The following is a 9457-nucleotide window of genomic DNA, read 5'->3' on the forward strand; positions in this document are numbered from 1 at the left end:
AAAGGAAATAGCATACCATTCTTTTCTTATGTACTGTATGAACAATCATTGCAGGCCTAAACATTTGTAAAATCAAAGAAAAAAAGAAAAGAAAAACAAAAGAAAAAGAAAAACAGATTTTTCACATCAATTACTGACTTAATCCTCTGAATTCCAAGTAAAACCAATCCATTGTTTTCAATATCTAAAAGTCCTGAAAATCAGTTAAATTTCTTACACAAATGAAATGCAAATACTTTAACACCAAATAAAGTTGATTAATCAATTCATTTAGGCACATCATGTAATCATATTATTTACTATAAACATTTAAATACAATTCCTGCTAAAATGTTTTTTGTTATGTCTATAAATGATACCTAACATTTTCATTATAGTATACAAACAATTAAATGTACTGTATAAACACAGTACTATTTTAAAGTAGATGTGATGTGGTTAACTCACCTCTGTATATGTTGAATTGTCTTTTCAGGAGACAGGGGGCATTTGCAATTGGTGAAGTTACTAAGATTGCTAAAAATTTGCTCCGCTGATTGTGATAATTCTAAGCTTAAATTAATAAAACTGTTGCAACTCATATGAATAGAATCTGGCCATATGGATGTTGATCCCTAGAAAAACAGGACATTGATGCACAAAACTGCATAAGAACATTGAAAAAGGTATGGGAAACAGTTGTGCATTAAGTAAATCTCAGTATTTGTAATGCAGCAATCTCAGAACCTGATAAAAACTCCTCTTATAACACTGCCTAAAATAACATAATACACAACACTGTCTTTTACTGTACCATAAATGGATGCATTTATTTATAATGTATCTTGCACAATAACACATAGACATTAAAGACATAAGATCTGTTGGTGTCAACAAACTAGATGCATTGTTCATAGTGAACTGTGCTCGTGTACATGACATAAGGTTGATTAATGGAACACTTTATTGTGGGAGGAAGGTTGGATCATACAGTAATTGCTCACACTTCCACTTGCCTCCATATACAAGTCTCTCACCCAGGTCTTCCCTTCACATACTGTTTTTATTTTCGTAGCCTCCCCCCCACCTCACCATCTACACCCTTGCTGCAAACTTGCAATAGAGAAGGGGTTATTTGGCAACTTAGGTTCTCATCTATTTATTATTTTTCTATTATTAGATGCTGCCATTACTAATTATTATTGTAGCAGCAAGGCATATTATTACACTACGAATTTCTAATAATCTTTCTATTGCCTTGACAAATATGTATCACAGATAAGAACATTGTAAAACTGTGTTCATTTTGAAACACCCTAAATAGATAAAGTAGAATGCAGCCTGGCTTCCTTCAGTTTGCTATTTCCCTTCTGCCCAAGACAATGGGCCAAAGGTCATTGTCCATCACCCAAAGTATGATCAACCAATGAGGGACCTGGAGTCTGGATACTAGGACTAGACTGTACCTGATAACATCCTAACCAATCATCCACTGTGATTTCCTGCTTTATGAAGGTAATACATGATTTACTTTGTTGGTTACCTCACTGGCTTCTCTTTTCTCTCCATCTAAATTGGAACTCTGACTTTCTCAACCATGTGACTGCAAGCAGTCCAAATCAGACTTTAAACTTTATCCCAATACACCAGGCTGAGAAAGTAAGTCAGTAAAGAGCAGAATTCTGCCCAAAATATCCTTTCTGCAACAGTAGAAATAGTGTTTGTGTTTTGCAAACAAATTTGTTATTTTTGATCAACGAAATTAAGATAGTTGGAATCTTTTTGTTGACATTCTGTATATCTGAGCATATTCAGTAAAAATGTATAGCCGGGATGAACCTAGTTTCTCCCACCCATTTACTTGTGGCGGGACCAAACAAATGACTGTGCACAGCCTATTGTAAATGCCAAAGATTATCAAGACAATAACTTCTTTGGATAACTGTCCTCAGCACTGCTAGGCAAAGCTCCCCTTTTCTCTGTCTACACCAGGACATTGTCAGAATAGAGCAAATGAGCTGAAGAAACCACTACGAGAACACTGCTCTTTTCAGTTTGGCCAAACGATCTTAATTCACATTAAAATTCTTAAGAGTTAAACTATTATTTTAAACATGTTTAGTAAAGTTTAGAAAATAACTGAATACTTCATTGTCTTTGAGAATATAAAAGTGTATGTATAAAAGTATTAGAATGATATTCTGTAACCTATAGGGTAGACCATGTTATAGTTGATATTTTAACTCTGATGTTAACTCTTCTCTTTGTTATGCCTCAGTGAACAATCAACCTTTTATATTACAGCAGATCAATTCACAAATATATTCTATATATTTAAAATAAGTATTTGTGTTGTATCGATAAATTGTATACTGTATATTTATAATCAATGTGTGAATAATGTGTATATAATTAAAAGTGATTCCCAATAGCCATCATCCCAGTTTCTAAAATATCACAGTAATATAAAAAATATTGCAATATTATATGTTATTTGCTCAGCAGATGCAGTTAACTACAGGAACTTACTATGTGCAGTACCTTGCAAAAGTATTCCACCCCTTCCAATGATGACCCATTTTGTTGAGTTACAAAAGAAATATACACATTTTTAAAGTGAATATTTGTATAAAAACTTAATGCTCTAACTGCTTTTATGGGTGAAATAAATTAAACAAATTAAACAAATCTGCAAATTAAAAACTTAAATATGTTGATTGCATAAGTATTCACCTCCCTGGGTCAGTACTTAGTGGAAGCACCTTTGGCAGCAGTTACAGCTTTGGAAAACCAAAGCACATGGCCAAATCAATTCTCTGGAGTGGCTTAACAAGAACACAGAGGATGTTTTCTGGTGCAGTCAAAGTCTTGTTTTGAATCCAATAAAAAAATCTATGAGAAAACTCAAAATATTGATTTAATAAAATGTGTATACCTAATTTATAACATCATTGGAAGGGGTAAATACTTTTGCAAGGCAAGATCATGTAAATACAGTAAGATGAATTACTTAAATGACAATAGAGCTAGCATTAGCTAGAAGTGCAATACATTCTGTATACTATGCTAGGCTAATGACAGATAACATGTACACAATACTGTACACAGAGTGGATTTTAATAACAACCTGATGTGATTTATTCCACGTGTAAAGTGAATATGTGCATTGCGCAAATCATATAACTGATTAGAACATTAGTCAATATGGTGCAAGAGTGTAGAATGCAAGAGTTGAGAAAAGTGATCAGATCAGACATGTAGATGATTTGATTGCTATTTACTGTACGTACATCATTATTGAAGTACACTCAACATTTTTTAATTAATCATTTCAATAATACGTATTTTTAACTGGATAAATTATCCAGTCATTTATTTACTTATTTTTGGCTGGGAATAACCTCAGAAAAAATGTTTTTAAATAAATTTAGAATCTCCAGTTATTATTTTTGTTATAAACAACTGATTTGGGATTAGTGAGTTTCTTTCACACAGTAAACATATAGTCAGACTCCGCCAACCCACCCACCTTTGAGCCAATTGTCTTTTAACACATCAATGGCAAAATGGCCCCATAATGCAGGTTCAGTGCCAATTGGAGCAGAGTTGTGTTCCTCACTGACAGCACTGCATACCTGCAAGTGCTTGGGAGGCCACAGTGGTCACTGTGTCACTGAGTGCTGCTGGCGTGGCCAGCAGCAATCCGCTCCAGGGAAACTGGCAGGTGGGAAGTTTGACTAAGAGAGTACACCTGTCAAATATTAATGCAGGTATCCCAAGTTGAGCTCAAAGAGAACAGAGACCTGTCATGGAGAACACTGCCTTGATCTTGATTTCAGTTTAATTGCAGACCATAAGCGGGGCCTGACAGTCTTTCTGGATTTTAGTATACATACAGAAAACAAGACTTGACACATGGTCCTAGTATTTAATCTGCACCTGAACAAAATCTTACTGATTGAGCTACATACAGTAGAATGCCCCAATTTCTGTTTTTAGGAGTTAACCAAAGACTGCAAAGTGTGCACTTGTAAGATAAGAAGAAAATCAAATTGGGAATGCTCACAAAAAATAAAATGTTGTTAGCACTGACTCTGTAGTAAGAATCCTATATTTACCATCCCATTTGCATTTGCAATGTGTATTTATTTTGACACTTGGACATAAAATGTCAAAAATCATTGTCTACAGCTGCACTGTACTCTGCTGAGAAGAATTATTTTTTTTATTTAGATAATGGAAAATGATTTTGTCGTGATACAGCAGGAAGTAAACAGGGTACTCTATGTCTTTTGTGTGTTTTTTACATGTGGTAAGAAATTTTAAGAAATCTGTGTACAAATTGTGAATATACAGATGCAGCCATTCAAAATGCACGGTACAAACATGCGCGGTTATTGGTCATTAATTGTGCTCAGCATGCTAGGTTGTGTATGTACGTTTAATTTGTTCAATGCAAATGAAGTGGTACTGTAGTTGCATTTCATCTTTATTGCATGTGCTGCCTAAATATTCTCACTTTCTGTGAAGGTAACATAAATACCAGGGAGGGATACAAAATAGTCAAGTCCAGTACTACCACTCAGTAAACCAGGTCCTACGAATACCCTGTACATTAATTCAGTATCCCACCTGCACTCAAAAATTATGGAAAATGTGCTAAAAATAATAATGATTATGCTCACATGCTACTGTGAAAAACACAGTGTTTGTTAAGATTAATATAACTCAATTAATGAAGTTCATGGCAGAAGTTTGGGGGAAAGATTAGATCCTAATTTCACACTTCTGCTCACCTACATATATAGTCTTACACACTGGTCTTCCCTTCGTGTACAATGGCTATCAAAAGTAATCACTGCTTTGGATTTATGGAATCATAATGTATTTAATTGGGATTTTTTACCATTGATTGACATAAATCACTCCATAATGTCAAAGTGAAAACACTATTCTGTAAATCCTTCTACATTAATTGTAAATAAAAAAAGAAAATAACTGCATAGTATTTATTCACCTCTTTGAGTCAATATTTGATAAAGGAACCTTTGGCAGACATTACAGCCGTAAGTCTTCTTGGATATGTTTCTACCAGCTTTGCACATTTTTGCACACTCTTCTTTGCAAAATTGCTCTAGCTCCTTCAAGTCGGATGGGGACCATTGGTGAACACCAATTTTCAACTTCAACCATAGATTCTAAATTGGACTGAGGTGCAGGCTTTGACTGGGCCACTGCAAAATATCGTCGTTTTTAAGCCACTCCAATAGTTTTGGTTGAATGTTTTGGGTCATTGTCCTGCTGGTTTTCTGTGTTTCTAGTATTATGTATTCACTTTGACTTTATAGAGTATTTTGGTGATCAATAGCAAAAAATCTAAATTTAATACATTACAATTCTATATTGAGGTGGCATGGTGGTGCAGTGATTTGTACTGATGTTTTGCAGTTTTGGGGCCCTGGCTTCAATTCCAGACCTGGGGTGAGTGGAGTTTGTACAGTATATCCTTTCATATTGTCATAGGTTTATCGGGTACTCCAGTTTCTTTCCTCAGTACAAGCACACACTGGAAGGTTAATTGGCTTCTGGGAAAAATGGCCCTGGTGTAAGTGTGTGTTTATGTCTGTCTGCCTTGTGATGGACTGGTGTCCTGTCCAAGGTGTATGCTGCCTTGCACCCATTGTTTGCTAGGAAGAGCTCTGGCTCCCCCATGATCCTATACTGGATAAAGAGGTTAGAAAATGGATGGGTGGATGGATGATTCCATATTGTAGCATGAATAAGGTCCAAAGGGGGAGAATACTTTTGATAGCCACTGTACTGTATCTCTCTTGCACTCCCCCTCCATCTACACCCTTGCACAAATGCAGCAAACTCCCTAGCTCCTCCTTACTCCTCATTAGAGGAGGGGGGCTGGGGGAAATTCAGATACTGTAGGTGAGTTACACCAAATAATTAATACATACAGTATTTCATCTCTCTAATGCATTCATTAAGATCTACCAAACTGCAGAAATATGTTTTATTTACAGTCTGAAACCACAGTGTTATGTTAGAGAAACTGTACGGGCTAGGTATTTTCTTATGTAGCAAAATAGACTATTGACCTTCTTGGAAGAGAAATTGTTTTATTTCAATTGAAGGGATTTACAGAAAATCTATGAAACATCAACTAATAACTTCATCTTGGATACAATGCACTATATACTGTATAATGTCATAATGTTGCTTCAAATATAAAACAAGATTAAAAAAAAAACTTTGTTTAGCAGGCGTTGACAGTTTCATTTTCATTCAGAAACCATGAAAAATAAAAACTCAATGTGATAAATCAGAATAACCACTCCACTATAACTAAGTCTACAGACCCACAGTAATGCTAAACTGGCATGTGCAATCCCGTGACTTAGAAAGACAAAATCAAATTGTTCTATTCACTGCAATGCACCACACTAAAATGTGACCAGGAAGAGGAAAGGAGGCCAGGTTAACTGCTTGAAAAGTGCAACTGCAGTCACAGTAAGTTGAGAGGATACTCATCTACTTTCAATGTCATTTGCTGAGATTACTGGAAAAAAAGAATGATTCATACAACAATGCAGACACCACAATAACTTGACTTGACTTCATCCTAGCTCTGATAAGTGGAGATGAAAATAAAACTTTGTGATGAATAAGGCAACATAAAAATTTAAAAGGGATCTTAATTTAAAGCTATTATTTCCTGTAATATGATTTAAATGCTCTATCTTTTTCACTATTATTTGACAGAACAACCCACAGATATGAATGTACAGTACAATAAACAATATGTACAGTATGTTTTTCCAAATAGATTTGTAAATAATACAGATCATACATATCACTGATGCTAGAAGATAGCAGCATGCTCTCACAGTTTGATGTTGGTTCCTCTTTCTTGATTTTCACTAGGAGTGATATTCAATGCAATTCAAAACACCCCAACCTGTGCTCATTCATCTCTCTCTAATAAGGTGATGTAGATGAAGTCAAGTGTATCATAGTGAGTTGGATATGGCAAATTAAGCAATATGCAAAAGGTATGTACTTAATGTTGTTGAAAACATACTGTACAAGTACAGATGCAGCCATTCAAAGTGCGCGGTACAAACCCATACTGCACGCAACTACCTACGTCATACCGCGGCTGGCTGGCCAAAATGACCGACGGGCACTCTTGTTGCATTGGTCGGTAAGATTTAATCATTTAATCTCTTTACTGTGCACGTTTTAATTCGCTTAATATTGAATATTTATATGGAATTTTACAACTAAAGGGAAATTTTAGTAGCTGAGCATAAAAAGAAGAGGAGCATAATGCATCTGAAAGTCATAAACGATATTAATTTAGGAACATAAACATATTATGTACTGAAAATAGTTTAAAGAAAAAATACACACCAGTATTCCATTTCTCCCTAAACATTTAAAGCATCAAAGTCTTAGATGTGGTTATTTTGTAATCGTTTTTGCGTGCTCCTTCTGACCATATTACTGTACGTTTATATACTTTGTGAAAATTGATCGTTTCAATCTTTTCTGCGAATACACTCGTTAGTAAACAAAAGCATACTTTTAGAATTGGATTAATAGGGAATATAATATGGAATGGCGTATCTAAAGAAATTAATAACGATATAATTATATTAATGTACTATAGCACAAACTGTAGTATAAGACTTTCTATTGATATAACTCATACGACTGTGTCTGTGGTGTGATGGCTTAAGCTTGTGTCTTTATAAGCTTGAGGTGGGGTGTTCAAATCGAGCTATTGCTATGTGTTTTGTTTTAATAAATAAACATTTCTTTGAAAAACTAAAATAGCAAATATTATGGACACTATATTGACATTTTTATATTTCTAAATATCACAACATGTTCGAAGCTAAGTTATTTATAAATAACAATGAATAATTTCAAACTGCTACTGATATTATTACTGACAATAAATATCATCGACACTATATTGAATTTGTTGGTCTTTCTAAATATCACAAAACATTCAAAGTTAAGTGATTGTCATTTTCCATGAATACTTGCGTTCGTTATCACATTAAAAGAAACTCATACTTTTCAGAACTTAATTATTATTTTGGAAATGTTTTTACATGTTCATTCTGACCATATTGTTTATATACTTTGTGGAAATAGTGATAGGTTTAACCCTTTCTGCAAATACTCGCTATCGGAGTAAACAAAAGCATACTTTTATATAATATAATATGGAATCGCATTATCTAAAGAGCATGCTTGCCAGCGCGGTGACGTCACCACCTTTTCCTCTGCATAGTTAGTCAAATAATAGGCAGTGAAAACATTTGTCTGTCTGTCCATGGGGGAAGGGGGACTGTCTTTCATTGGAAGGTACTCCTATTCAACTCTGAGAATGTAGGGGGGAGGAAAAGTGCCCGTGGTCTTTTCACTGATAAAGTTGTGTTAACAAAAACTACAGTATGCTTAAGAGTTGTTAAACCTGTTTTTATTTATTTTTCGGCACAGCCAGACGGCCCGAACCACACACACACCACCTAGCCTGTTAGAGCACCATAATTCACACTCAACCATATCACAGACCACAGATCAGTCCCAGTGTGTGAGATATTGCTGTTTGATCTGTGTGCGATCTTTGATCTGAGCTTTAATAGAGAGCTTATCTCTATTGATATAACTATCGAGTGGTATTAAATGCAACTTTTTTGTATAGATGACACTTTTCTAAAATTTATTTTAAAATAAAAAGGTTACAATCTAATCTTTCCACATTTGATCAATATGGAAGTACAATACTCTCCTGCTTTGTTTAACGGTGGTATGAAAAATAAATCTAAATGGTGAGAAAGCTATGCTTAAAGTTAATTAAGGGACTTAGAAGACAAAGATAACAATTTACATTGCATTGTCAGATTATGAATCAATAAAGGCATTTAATTAAACACGTGTTTGCGATTTTAATCAAAATGGGGCTAATGGGGTTAGACCATTAGACATGCAATACTTCCTTGTGATCATCTTAGAATCTTTGAGTGAGCTGTTTTTTTTAAGTAAAACTTTTTTTACTTTTTAATTATACATTTTAAACACTTTAATTTTGAAAACGCAACACACATTCCATACAGATACAATATAATCACATTCTCCTGTCTTCCCATGGTGTAAAACAAATTAGCAGGTGATTGAGCATCACCCAAACTGGGGTAAAGTTAGCTTCAAAAAGTTCGAAAATGATTTTGGCATGCCTGTAGCTTTTTCACGAAACCTCCTAGAGTTACGAAAACACTTGCTGTGTGTACAAAGTACATTGTGACTGTTTTCACAGCCTTGACTATGTCGTTTTTAAGCCATTTTTTTTACCACGCTTGAATATTCTTTTGTCCATATCTTCGCATGGGAAACACAGAAAGCCTTCAAACCAAATACATTTTAAAGACCACGACTTGTGGTCACAGCCTCCACA

The sequence above is a fragment of the Atractosteus spatula genome, chromosome 12 (genome assembly GCF_055471065.1).
Source record: "Atractosteus spatula isolate fAtrSpa1 chromosome 12, fAtrSpa1.hap1, whole genome shotgun sequence".
In the NCBI taxonomy this organism is placed as follows: domain Eukaryota; kingdom Metazoa; phylum Chordata; class Actinopteri; order Semionotiformes; family Lepisosteidae; genus Atractosteus; species Atractosteus spatula.